The sequence below is a fragment of the Acinonyx jubatus genome, chromosome A3 (assembly GCF_027475565.1).
Source record: "Acinonyx jubatus isolate Ajub_Pintada_27869175 chromosome A3, VMU_Ajub_asm_v1.0, whole genome shotgun sequence".
Taxonomy (NCBI): domain Eukaryota; kingdom Metazoa; phylum Chordata; class Mammalia; order Carnivora; family Felidae; genus Acinonyx; species Acinonyx jubatus.
The window spans coordinates 27085558-27091557 of record NC_069388.1 but is presented as its reverse complement, the minus strand read 5'-3'; the positions used below and the strand labels follow the sequence as shown (position 1 = coordinate 27091557).

General features: G+C 43.8%; 1 long non-coding RNA gene across 1 annotated transcript; it reads right to left on the bottom strand.

Moving 5' to 3' along the window:
• Positions 1-565: 565 nt before the first annotated feature.
• Positions 566-5161, bottom strand: LOC106986008 (uncharacterized). Its single transcript, XR_001432023.3, has 2 exons — positions 2217-5161; positions 566-1442 (listed from the first exon to the last, which is right to left on the bottom strand). It is a non-coding gene; the product is annotated as an uncharacterized LOC106986008 (long non-coding RNA).
• Between the last annotated feature and the right edge of the window lie 839 nt (positions 5162-6000).

Sequence of the window (6000 nt, the reverse complement as noted above, 5' to 3'; positions counted from 1 at the left end):
TGGAATTTGTGCAGAAGCTAAAAGCACCGGATGTGCCAGAGATGCAATTTGTGATTACGTTTGCACTGGATTGTGATTTGAACAGGACACTTACGACTAATGAATTCTTTCTTTTGAGGTGGGGAGGAGGGTTGTAAATCGAGACTTCACATCCCACCCTTGTAGCTCAGAGAATCTAGTTGTGGCCGAGGCTGATGTGGGGAGCTGCAGACAGCTGGACCTCCTAACACGCATCAGGCCTTGCAAGAGACGGAAGGTGAATGCAGAGGACTCTGAAATGCCACCCAAGGGCCTTTTGAAATAAATAGAAGTTTTTAAAATGCTACTTAAGGAGTCACTGCAGAAGCATGAAAAAAAAGAAGACCCAGTTGGGCGGGTGGGTGGGGGGCAAGGGTTTACAGAGTAACAACTTCTGTGTTGTTGTAAATTACCTCATCTGTATACCTTGTACTGGGACACTTTATTTCTCAGCGCTGCCTGTGTCTGCAGTGACTAGATGGCAGGAAACGCAATGCCAGTATAAGACAGTTGTGTTGGCAATTACTCTGAAAGGTTTTTTAAGTAATTTTTAACTTTGTTTGAAGTGCCCCCCTCTTTTTTTTTTTTTTTTTTTTAAGTTTGAAGTCAGAAGCTCCCCCTCGTCCCCTTGATTTATTGGTTGTAATTGTATTGTAATTGGTATAACTAAAACATAACTGTGCTGGGAAGAAGTTGTGCCATGAAGGTCTTTAATTTTTTTTTTAAATAAAAACATTTAAACATGAAATGTCCCTGCAGCCTGAGCAATATGCTTCTCAAAAACCGACACCGTCTTTGTTAGATGGCTTAGGTCTCGTGTGTTTTGAATTTAATACTGGGTTGATGGAGATGTGAAATGGGATGGATTAAGATTGGTTGAGGAGCACTGAAGTCTGGAAGTTTTTGACATCAAGATTCAGTAAAGAGGGCGTGATGTTGTTGCTAAACAGGACTGGTTTCATTCTTGCCCTTGTCACATACTTGGCCACTTGGCAAGTTACTTCTGAATCTGTTTCATCATCTATGAAATGGGGCCACTGCTGCCTTGGGATTGAATGAGAGTAAATGTCAAGTATCTGGCACCTGTTAACGCCCTTGATAAACCTAGTTTCCCTGGCCCCCTGGTATGGAGGATTGGTCCTTGGTCCTGACCTTGCAAGTGATTCACAGTACTGTCCATCCTTGGGACCTCCCGGGACCTCTGTGTGTTCAGTCAGGGTGAGGTTGGGTGAGGTGTCTTCAGAGTTCCTTTTCAGCTCTAACACTGATTTTAGAAGGTTTGAGTGATGTTTTAAATAAAAAGGTCCATGGAGACAGCTTGTTCATTAGCAGAAAAGATCGGTGTTGAGTGAATGGCAGTAAGCCCTGTGGAAGGTCGGCCTTGGAGATACCTTAGCCCTGGAGGCAACTTGCAGTCTTGGGGCCTGGAATGAAGATGTTTCTGGTGAGCTTACAGGAACATATTTGGCAGCTTAAGCAGAAACTACTCAAAGGGCTGGTAAAAGAGGTGAAATGTAGTTGACTTGCTTACCACTGCCCAATGAGTAAATTCTGTAAGATTACATATTTGAATTGCCATTCGATCTTTCTCGTTTAACCACAACTTTAAAAAATTGAAATCAGAGGAAGTGCTGTTATCCCAAGCTTCTAGTTTCCTTTAAATGTTCACTGCATACTATTTTATGACATCCACATGTCATTAATATTGGGCGTTGAAACGTGTGGTTTAGGTGAAAGGAACTATTGTGTAATACCTTGTATCTGAAATGTCTAACTTTCATGAACTTTATTTTATTTCGCTGAACTTCATTTCATGAATTTATTTCCATTTTATACAGGAGACAGGAAGACTAAATTGCTGGAGTGGGCCCGTTAGAGACAGAGCAATCTAGTTTTTAAAATTGTCTTCAGAGTATGGCTAATTACCATAGTCCTAAAATAGTTGAGAAAACTGGAGATTGGTTGACAGACTGGGGGATTTTAATTTCCTCTCAGTCTTTAAATTTCATCTTGCCTCACCTGTTGTCAAGTGTGGTTATAATTAGAACTGACCGTTGGACATCTCTTGGAAAAATCTAGCTGTTCACCACTGCCTGCAGATTCCCACCGGCAGATTCTCTCCCAAGATTAGGGTTGGGTTGGGTGATTGTGCAGTCACCAGTCCTTGCCTACCCCCCCTGCTGGTAATCCCCTCCTACCTTGTGCCGAAGCGATAGGGACTGTGGCTGATGGTCCCTGGTGACATGCTTGTTAGAGAGACTGTCTCCCCGGGGCCTTTTCCTGCTTAAGGAAAAAGTTAGTAACCAGAAGACTTTGAAGTAAAGAAGTCCCCGGTTCCCTCCTCAAAAAACACGTGTCTAAAAACCTTGATCTGAGCAGATGTTCCACCCTATCTCAAGTGCCCTCAGCCTGCTTCCCCCACTGCCATAACTATCCCCTTGCCCTTCTGCCTGGTTATACCTGAACCGTTGATTGTATTGTTGTCTCTCTCGGCCTACACATAAACTCCCGCTGACCTTGTAGGTCTTACTAATCTGTGTAGCCTCATAAAAACTTTTCAGAAAGTATGCCAATATCCCTGAGGATGGAAGAGGATTGAATAGAGTAGCACAAGGAAAATGCTTAGCACCATACCAGGCTCATAATAGATGCTCAGTAAATGGTAATTCCATCCTCGGCTCCCACTTCCACCTTCCCACACACATGCACACATTCCACCACACGTGTGTGCACGCGCACACACAGTAAGTAATGAAAGTACTACTGCATAAAGGGCATCTCAGATCAGAAGAATCTGGCTCTTAAGTTTGCAGCTGTAATTATAAGCCACAGGCCAGACTGAACTAACGTGACAAGAAAATGTTTATTTAATGAGGCCTTGGTGAAATCGTAAGTGGCTGAAGACTAAGCAGTGATCCTTACCAATTTAGTAGACTTGGGTGCTAAGAGAGTCCTGCTTTCCACCATTGTATATAGTAATAGGAAATTCAGGCTGTTCTCTGGGTAAAATAGATGTATAGTGGGTGTCACAAGATAGTCTGGTTCTGGAATCAATCTTCACGTATTCAAGTACTTTCTAGATTTTATACCTTACTATGGTGCTGTGCTAAATGTCAGAGAAATAACCTAGTAGAACTTAAGTGTCCTGGTTCTAAACAGAGTTCTGTCTGGGTGTATGGTTTGGGGTCAGTTAGTTAATCTCTGAATCTTCACAAGTGATTTAAATTACCGTATAACACTTTGGACCTGTGCCAGTTACAAAGAAGCTATAACACACCCGTGAGCCTACCGTTCAGGTTAGGTCTGCATTACCAATACAGATGAAGCCCCCTTTGCCCTTTATTTCCTGATCGTATCCTCCTCTCTTCCCCTCTGCCCCAGAAGTCCTAACGTTTTCTGCATCTGTAAAATTGAGGTCTAAATACCTGCTTCATAGGGTGGTGGTTCAGACTCAACAGTCAGTGCTTGGAAAGTGCCTGGCACACGCTGCAGGCGGACTCAATGCTCCTTTCCACTCTGAATTGTACAGTTGTGCAGATTCGTATGCAGAAAGACAATGTCACATGTATAGGGAGGCCATAGATTTGTGCATTCATCCCTACAGTTTCACAGTAGATGATTGTAAAGTGTCTTCTTTAAGGAAAAAAAAAAAATCCAGGGCGCCTGGGTGGCTCAGTCGGTTAAGTGTCAGACTTCAGCTCAGGTCGTGATCTCATGGCTTGTGGGTTCGGGCCCCACGTCGGGCTCTGTGCTGACAGCTCAGAGCCTGGAGCCTGCTTCGGATTCTGTGTCTCCCTCTCTCTCTCTACCCCTCCCCTGTTCATGCTCGCTCGCTCGCTCTCTCAAAATAAAATAAACATTAAAAAAAAAAAATCCATGCATTAAATGTGGCAGATTTTTAACAATGTAAGTCGTTTCTAATTAGCATGTAGGCCAGCATTACCTTGTCTGCGCCCACCCCATCTCACTCATTTCCCTCTAAGACTATCATTCTGTCGTCTTTGAATTTTTAATTAATCTTCTGAAAGCTAAATAATCTTGCAGTATAGCAAATTTCAGTGTGGATTTGCCTCCCTGTGGCCATGATAATCACCAGGGATTCTTCGTGGTCTCGCTATAATGTCTCCAGATGGGAGTTTATAAAATGGCCAATCCATTTCTTGGAGAAGTTCCTGAGGGGATTGGGTATTTCTGAGTCAACTTCATTCTTGCATCACCCGCTTTGACAGAGTTTTCTTGCCTTCTCTAATGAGAAAAAGGAAAAGCAGCAGCAGCTGGTAAATGATTTCCTGGTCTCACCCTGTGAGTCAGTCTCAGCTACAGATTTGTAGACGTCCCCAGAAAGGGAGGACCTTGCTTCTTTCTGTATGAACGGTTCTGGGAACCCCACGGTGAATTTCCTACAAAGAAGCTTACATACCCACAGCTCTCCACACTCTGATAAATACTTTCTTCCGTTCCCTGCTCACCCACTCAGCTCCGTCCCCCTCAGCCCAGTGTCCTTTATACATTCACCTGATTGACGGGTCTTTCTAGACGTCATGTGTTTATATGAGAGGCCCTTCAGCAAACATTAGTTGGTGTTCATGAACCTGGCCCTGTGCCAAACAGTGGAGATTGAAAGAGATGAGACATAAGCCCAAGGGGAAATGCGTTCTTGTCAAACAGAAAAGTGGGAAACAAAACTGTGCAAATGGGGCACCTGTACTCAAAAGAAAATGTTTCCAGGAAAAATCACATTGCCAATCAACATAGTAGACCCAGCTAACTGCCTCTTGTTCTAAATACATGAAGATGCTGACTGAAATAACACTTTACTTTCAAGTACATAGCCAATTTCAAAGAAAGAAATGGAAACTCCCGGGTGGCAGAAGGGAAGACCATTCATTCTGAAGGTAAGTGGATATTGGAAGTCACAGTGATCCCCAAGACCCCAGGCATGGAGACAGATGGGCCACAGAGGCTAGGGGGTAGGGTTTGAATGCCCCCAGGGAGATAGGAGACAGACTCAGGGCCTTTCAAGGTAGTAACTGAAACAGACTGCCCCTAAGAAAAAGATTGGAAGAAAATAAAATACTAGCTGTAGTCGCCTCTGGGAGGTGAGGTTAAGATAAATGTCACAAAAACTCAATCTGCAGAAAGGAATCCTGGGCACTTGGGGCAGAGAGAACAGTCAAGGAAGCCTTCCCAGAGGTAGGGCTGCTGGAGCTGGTTAGGAAAGAGGCTCAGCCTGAGCAAGTTTGAGCTACCACGGCCTGCACCTGGGATCAGACCCCATGTCTCCCGGCCCAGTTCTTCCTGGACTGCCTTTCCATAGCTGCACTGCCAAGAATCTCTGTCCAGGTTTCTAGCCAATCATTATAAACTTTTTCTTTCTCTCTTTTGCTCTCTGTTCCTTTCACCAAAAACACTAACTCTTCACACAGATCTCTAGGTCAACTATAACTATAGTTCAGCTGATCTAAACTGGATTCAGCCAAACAGCTCTGCTTCAGGTTAAGGCTGGGCTGGGCTCCTGTGTTTTTGGACTCTGGTTTGCTCCATGTGGTTCCTTTTGGGACCCATGCCGAAGCTACCCAGGGTATGCTCTTCTCACGGTGGGTTGTTGGAACACAAGAGGCCAAATGAATTCATACAAGCAAAGAAATACTTGAAGAAATAAAGGTTGGGAATTTTCCAGTATTAAGGACAGACGCCAAGCCACAGATCCAAGAAGTTCAGAGAACACCAAACAAATCTATACACACACTAAGCATATCGAAAATGCTAAAACAAAGAATCTTAGAGGCCAGCCCAGAGGGAAAATAACATATGATATACCGGGGAAGCCAAAAATTACCAAATGATGCAAGACAGAAGACAATGGAGTGACCAGTGCTGAAAGAAGAAAACCTATCAGCCCAGAGTCCCACACCCAGTGAAAATATCCTTGAAAATAAAGGACAAATAAAGCCTTTTCTAACTAAAAAAGAACTGGAGGAA